Here is a 7,474-nt window from a genome sequence, read left to right as displayed (position 1 = left end):
CCTCATTCTTCACAATTTGCAGAGATGCACAACTGCTCCTTGATTCCCTTGGGAAGACAGCCTATTGTCTGTCATCCTTGCTGGAGCTAAGGCTCCTCCCTCTCCCAGAGTAACCACCCCCATCCCTCCCTTGGGGGAGTCAGTTAGGGATGGAATGAGTCTGAGCTCACATGTTTGCTGGCCATTAGAGCTGCTTTTAGAGAAGCAATATCACTCAAATTCTTTCTAGGGCTAAGGCTGGGAACCAGCGCTAAAGATTCCTCAGCATACTCCTGTGCATTTTCCTCCCTCCACCCTGCTGCCCCCTGATCCAAGCCATTGTCTTCTTTCTTCTGGATTACTGCAACAGCCGCCTCCCAATCTCTTTGATCAGGGTGGTAGACAGTTGTGTCTTGTGCATTGCACTAGGGTATCTGGCAGAGGGGCCCAACAGGGGCTGAAGTCCAGCCTGAATTCTGGTGCTGCCATGTACCCTGGTGTGGGGCTGCATCTACAGGAAAAAGGGGCATCTTTCTCTTTAGACAAAGGCCCTTTTTTCCAAGACAAGTGCCATGGAGGACACAATTTTTTCAGTCATACAATGATAGGCACACAGCACCTAAATAGTGACCTCGTTCTTGCTTTCACTCTTGCCTCCTTTAACCTATTCTCTCAGCAGCCAAAGCACTCCTGTGAAAACCTAAGTTGATCACACTCCTCCTTTGTTCAAAATACTCCCCACAGCTCCCACTTCACCCAGAGTCAGAAAGACTTTTCCTTATAGTGGCCTAGAAAGCCCCACTTTATCTGACCTCCCAATACTAGTATAATATTTTTTATTTATTTTTAGAGATGGGGGAGGGAGAGAGAAAGAAGGGGAGAGAAACATCGATTGGTTGCCTCTCTCATACCCCTCAACCAGCTACCTGACTCACAACCCAGCAGGTGCCCTGACCAGAATCAAACCAGCCCCCTTTTGGTTTGCAGAACTCTGCTCAACCCACTGAGCAACACCAGTCAGGGCTCACTGTAATCTTAACTCCTAACCTCCAACCGCCCAGTCACTCTATCCCAGCTGCACTAGACTTCTTTCAGTTTCTTAAACACAGCAAAACCATTCCCTCTGCCTGGAATTCTTTTCCTCCAGATATCCACATCCCCAACTCCTTATCCTTCAGGTCTCAGCTTGAATATCATGTCCTTAAAGAGGCATTTCCTGACTACCTAACATAGTTCTTCCCACTCCAACCCCAAGTCACACTTTATTGCATTTTTTATTTTCTGCATGTAATTGATTATTTTCTGAAGTTACCTTGTTGTACCAGTAAGCAATCTAGTTAGAGCTGACCCCACATCTGCCTTGTACTTTATTGTATCTACAGCATCTAGAACAGTGCCTGGCCCAAAGCAGATGCTGAATAAATGTATGTTGAATGAATTAGTCTATGTTTTTTCTCTGGCAACGAAGAGTGCAGTCTCAGCTAAACAGTTTCATATAAATGCTCACCCCTATGGGGGAACAAAGCTGATATGTATGGAACAGATGTAGGATACTCTTGGTTCCATTAAGTCCCACACTAGCACCTAAAGCACAAGTTTCTTTGATTATTATTTTTTAATTAAAAACAGTTCGTTTCATTTCATTTTATTTTTTCAAAGATTTAAAAAACATTCTTGTTCAAGTACAGTTTTCTGTCTTTTACTCCCATCCCAGCACCCCCCACCGCCGTGCTCCCCACCTCCCTCCCATTTCCAACCCCCCTTAGTTTTTGTCCATGTGCCCTTTATACTTGTTCCTGTGAGTCCTTCCCCTTTTCCCCTGAAATTTTCTCCCCTCTCCCCTCTGGTCCCTGTCTGCCTGTTCTGTATTTCAGTGTCTTTGGTCATATTTTGCTTGCTTGTTTGTTTTGTTGTAGTTTCTTTGATTATTGATCCTGAGGACTAGGAAGGGAAAAGTTTTGTAACATCATTTGAATTGCAGCAAGCACTCTCACTTCCAAAGTTTCCTCCATCACTGCATCACTCATTCAGGATTTAAAGTCCTAAAAGAGAGCCAAATTTGGATCAAGTACCTATATGGAGTCTATACCAGGGGAGGTAAAATAAAAAAAGATCTGGCCCCATTGGCTTTTGTAACAAGAACCAGCAGTGGGAGGGAAGCAGGTGGTGGGAATTCCCCTCCTGCTGAGACTACACACAGTGGAAAGTATGAAACTGGATAGCCCTAAAAACAACAACTGTCATGTTTTTAGACAATGACGTAGGAGACTGTCTGAAGCAATCACTTGACAATTTCCATGAGGCCATGGAAGGGAGGTGGTGAGGTCCTTAAAGGTTCTGGCTGGTATGGCCATCTTGGCAGGAAATACAAAGCCAAAACCAGAGCAAGTGTCAAAACTGGTCAAGGAAGCAATGAGCTTAGAGAGTCTTCCTATCACTAGGCTGAGGACAGATCTCCTTTGGGGAAATTTTTTTCTTTAAAAATTTTTTAAGTTTTAAAAATCCTTCAGAATTCTTTTAAGTCTTGGCTCTCAAGGCCCAGGACTGTATTGATTTATATAATTACTGTGGCACATAGACTCAAGGATAATCTCCCCAAATTCCCACCTCCAGATGTCTGTGCATTTGTGCAAAAGAAGTGAGAACTTCTACCTCACTCCTTTTTTTAAAAAATTTTATTTATTTAGTTCTAGACAGAGAGTAAGAGAGGGAGAAAGAGAGGGAGAGAAACATCAATGTGTGGTTGCCTCTGGCACACTACCCCATGGGGGACCTGGCCTGCAACCTGCATTGCCCTAACTGGGAATTGAACCAGTGACTCTTTGGTTCACAGGCCAGTGCTCAAGCCACTGAACCACACCAGCCCGGCCTTATACCTCACTTCTAACCAACAGAACATAGCAAAAGGGATGGGTTTCACTCCCCTGAAAATGTTATACATGACTCTGCCTTAGAAGACTGAAGTCAGAGGGACCTTGCTGGTTCTAAAGAAGCCAGCACCTGTAGTGCCGCCTGGTGAGACTCTGAAGCAAAGAACTCAGCTTAACTTTGCTGAGACTCTCGACCCACAGACACTGGAGATAATAAATAAATGTGCGTGATGTTATAAGGCACTAAATTTATGGTCATTTATTATGCAGCAATAGAAAATGAATGCAATTCTACTCCTTAGTGGCTTCATGATCAATCCAGACATGGTACCACATGGAGATAATAATAGCACTTTCCTTATAAGGTTGTTGCAAGGATACCATGACTTTAATTTTATTAAGGGCTCAGAACAGTTCCTGGCACATATATGAGTGTTTTAGGTAAATTATAAGGGGGGTGGTCCTATCTTCATCCCAATAGCTTCCATGTTTAAACTATTGAAACTCGCTTATACTGTCAATTTTACCACCTCTGCAAGAACTCACAAGTTTCTGGACTATTGCTTACCCTATTTGGTATGTCACGTACCATCCTATATAGTGGCTTAGGGGACAATTATATTCAATTTAGCTGTGTCTGCAAGATCTCTGTTTTTTATTCTTTCTTTTTTCCCCTTTTTTATTGTAAAAAACACATAACATAAAAGTTACCATTTTAACTATTTTAAAATGTACAATTCAGTGGTATTAAGTACAACCATTACCACTATTTCCAGAACATTTTCATTATCCCAAATGGAAAACCCCATGTCGATTAATCAGTCACCCCCATTGGTTCTTCCACCTCTCCAGCTGCTGAAACCAAAAATACACTTTCTATCCCTTGGGATTTGCCTATTCTGGATATTTTATACATATGGAATCATACACCATACATACACTATGTGGCTTTTTCTTTCTATGTGGTCTTTTGTGTCTGGCTTCTTCATCTAGCATAACATTTTCAAGGTTCATCCATGGTGTAGCATGTATCAGTACTTCGTTCCTTTTTAATGTCTGAATAATACTCCAAATATATGGATATAGTGTCGTTTGATTATTTACTTATCAGTTTGGAGACATTTGAGATGTTTCTACCTTTTGGTTTTTGTGAATACTATTGCTCTGAATATTTGTATACAAGGTTTTGTTTGAAAACCTGTTTTCGACTCTTTTGGCTATGTACCTAGGAGTGGAATTTCTGGGTCACATGGTAATTCTATGTTTCACTTGTTGAAGAATCACCGAAGTCTTTTCCACAGTGGCTGCACCATTTTACATTGCCACCAGAAATATGAGTGCTCAAATTTCTCCATATCCTCACCAATTTTTGTTAATTTCTAATTTATTTTTAATTAGAGCCATCCTGGTAGCTGGGAAGTGGTATCTCACTGTGGTTTTGATTTGCATTTGTATATCTTGTTTGGAATAATGTCTATCAAGTCCTTTGCTTATTTAAATTTATTTGAAGATTTTATTTATTTATCTTTAGAGAGGAAGGAAAGGAAAGAGAAAGAGAAACATCAATGTATGGTTGCCTCTCATGCCGGGAACTGGCCTGCAACCCAGGCATGTGCCCTGACGAGGAATCAAAATGGGATCCTTTGGTTCACAGGCCAGTGCTCAATCCACTGAGCTATACCAGCCAGGGCTCCTTTGCTTGTTTATAATTGGGTAATTTGTCTTTGTTGTTGAACTGCAGGAATTCATTATATCATCTAAACACTAGTTTCTTATCGGATGTATGATTTGCAAATATATTGTCCCATTCTGTGAGCTGTCTTTTCACTCTTCTGATAGTGTTCTTTGATGCTTTAATTTTTTTCCCCTAGACTCATCTCTGTGGAACTTCTTTGCCAGTATTTGCCTGGCAAATCAGCTGCTCTATAGGTAGAGGGGAGGGTTGATGATGCTTTAATTTTGATAAAGTCTAATATATCTATTTTAAAAATTTTGTTGCTTGTGGTTTGGTGTCATGCCTAAGGCACCATTGCTATATTCAAAGGCTATAAAGGATTACTCCTATGTTTTCTTGAAATAATTTTATAGTTGTAATTGTTATATTGGTTTTTATATAGATTTCTGACCATTTTTAGTACATTTTTGTATATGGTGTGAGGCAATGGTGCAGTTTAATTCTTTTGAATGTGAATATCCATTTCTCTCAGCACCACTTTTTAAAAATTTTATTTATTTTTATTTTTTATTTAATATTTTACTTATTTATTTTTAGAGGGAGGGAATGGAGAGAAAAAGAGAGGGAGAGAAACATCAATGTTTGGTTGCCTCTCAGGCACCTCCCATTGGGGACCTGGCCCACAACCCAGGCATGTGCCCTGACTGGGAATCAAATCAGTGACCCTTTGGTTGACAGGCTGGCACTCAATCCACTGAGCCACCCAGCCAGGGACCAGCACCATTTTTTGAAAGGACTATTCTTCCTGCTTTGAATGGTCTTGGAAACCCTGTTGGAAATCAATTGACCCTAGATATATGGGTTTATTTCTGGATTCTCAATTTGATCCCATGGATCTACATATCTATCCTTATGCCATCACCAAACTTGATTACTATAGTTTAATAGTAGGTTTTGAAATCAGGAAGTGTGAGTACCCAACTTTGTTCTTCTTCAAGATTCTTTTGAGCTATTCAGAAGACTGTTTAAATTTTTAATATCCACTACCTACATCACTTTCTGTAGCCTACAGTTTCTGTAGCCTACAGTTACTTTGGGCTTTGAAGAAGAATCTTATGATTCCCTTTGTTTTTTTAAAAATATTTTATTTATTTATCTTTAGAGGGGAAAGGAAGGAGAGAGGAAGAGAAACATCAATGTATGGTTGCTTCTCATGCATCCCCTGCTGGGAACTGGCCCCTGCTGGGAACTGGCCTGCAACCCAGGCATGTGCCCTGAACTGGGAATCGAACCGCGATCGTCTGGTTCACAGGCCTGTGCTCAATCCACCGAGCTACACCAGCCAGGGCCTGATTCCCTTTGTTTTTACAGCAGATTGAGATCTATAATCTTGCTAACTTTCTAGTGTTGAGTATTTATAGACTGGAGTTGAGAGTGGCATTGCTCAGTCAATTTCTCTGGTTAAAAAATTGTAGAATTACCTGGAAATGCTACATAAGTGTTTTTGAAGGTTACTTCTTCCAGGTACCCTTAAATTGAACGATGAACTTGCAATCATTTTGTTGCTGATATAAATGGATCAGTGGTTTAGACTTCATTTATTTGAACAACACAAATTCAATTTAAACCTGAATTCAATCCAAAAAGCTTGGGAGAAGATGCTTTCTCTTGACATAGCATTCTCATCTAGCAAAGTGAGGCATGGGAGGTCTGATTTGTTGGTTACATTTGTAACTAGGCTTATATTTTTCTTCTTGTTTTCAGGAAGAAAGTTAGAATTGATTGCCATGTTGAAGATTACTCCATAACTTGTAACAAATAACAGCAGCAGCATTCTTACTAAATTTACTTTAAGCATTTTAAAATTGGAAGATGTTTTTACATAATTGCAGATTCACATGCTGTTGTGATGAGTAATAGAGACCCCTTATAGAGTTTGCCTAGTTTTCCCCAATGGCAACATTTTGCAAAACTTTTGTATAAACTTCCGGCCAAGATGGAAGTGTAGGTGGAAACACTGTGCCTCCTGGCAAAACCAAGTTTAAAGACAACAAAGTTTTAGTAACAAAAGAACGCAACCAAAACACAGGAAGTTGAACTGTATGGAAGTCTGACAACAATGAACCATTCAGCCAGACTGGTAAAAGGGGCAGAGTCAGTGGCTGGTGGAACGGGGTTGTGCAGAGAAAGGTGGTCAGTTGATCCAGGTGCGCAGGCAGCAGTTGGCAGATTCAAGGCGTGGGGTGGCAATGGGCAGACCCAGTGAGGGCGCAAGGCGGCTGGCTGACCGCAGTCACACATTCGCACGCAGATAAACCAGGCAGAGGAGTGCGCTGTGAGACAGACCATGCAAACCAGGGTCCCAGCGATGGGAATTAAAGCCTAAAAGCACTAATTGGAAAAACTTTCAGGGTCAGGGTGCCAGGAGAGGCTCCCAGGATCACAGAGAGTTCACTGGAGAGACCTACAGGGTCCTACAGGGTGCACAAGCCCACACACACAGGAACCTGCACCAGAAGGGCCCAATTTGCTCGCGGGAAGCAGTAGAGGGGACCAAAATCTGAGAGAGAGCAGAACAAACGCCATTGCCAGTCTCTGACCCCGCCCCCACATACAGCATCACAATCCAGTGACCTGGGTTGCCCCGCCCTGGTGAACACCTAAGGTTCTGCCCCTCATACATAACAGGCGTGAACAGACCAAAACATTATGGCTCAAGAAGAACAGCTCAAAGCCCCAGAGCCAATACTTCTGAGTGACCAAGAGATACCTAACCTATCAGATGCACAGTTCAAAATATTGGTGATCAGGATGCTCACAGAACTGGTTGATTTTAGTCACAAATTAGAGGAACAAATGAAGACTAAACTAAATGAAATGAAGAAAAATGCATAGTAAACCAATAGTGATAGAAAGGAAACTGGGACTCAAATCAAGGGAGTGGACCAGA

At 41.5% G+C, this 7,474-nt stretch overlaps 1 pseudogene; it reads right to left on the bottom strand.

Moving 5' to 3' along the window:
* Nucleotides 1–337: 337 nt before the first annotated feature.
* Nucleotides 338–7,474, bottom strand: part of LOC118997797 (transcription initiation factor IIA subunit 2-like) — a 32,119-nt pseudogene continuing 24,982 nt past the window's right edge.

This window comes from Sturnira hondurensis, unplaced genomic scaffold (genome assembly GCF_014824575.4).
Source record: "Sturnira hondurensis isolate 20B ecotype Veracruz unplaced genomic scaffold, ASM1482457v3 Scaffold0013511, whole genome shotgun sequence".
Classification (NCBI taxonomy): Eukaryota; Metazoa; Chordata; class Mammalia; order Chiroptera; family Phyllostomidae; genus Sturnira; species Sturnira hondurensis.
Note: the sequence above shows the minus strand (reverse complement) of the source record. Positions and strands in the feature narration are given on the sequence as shown.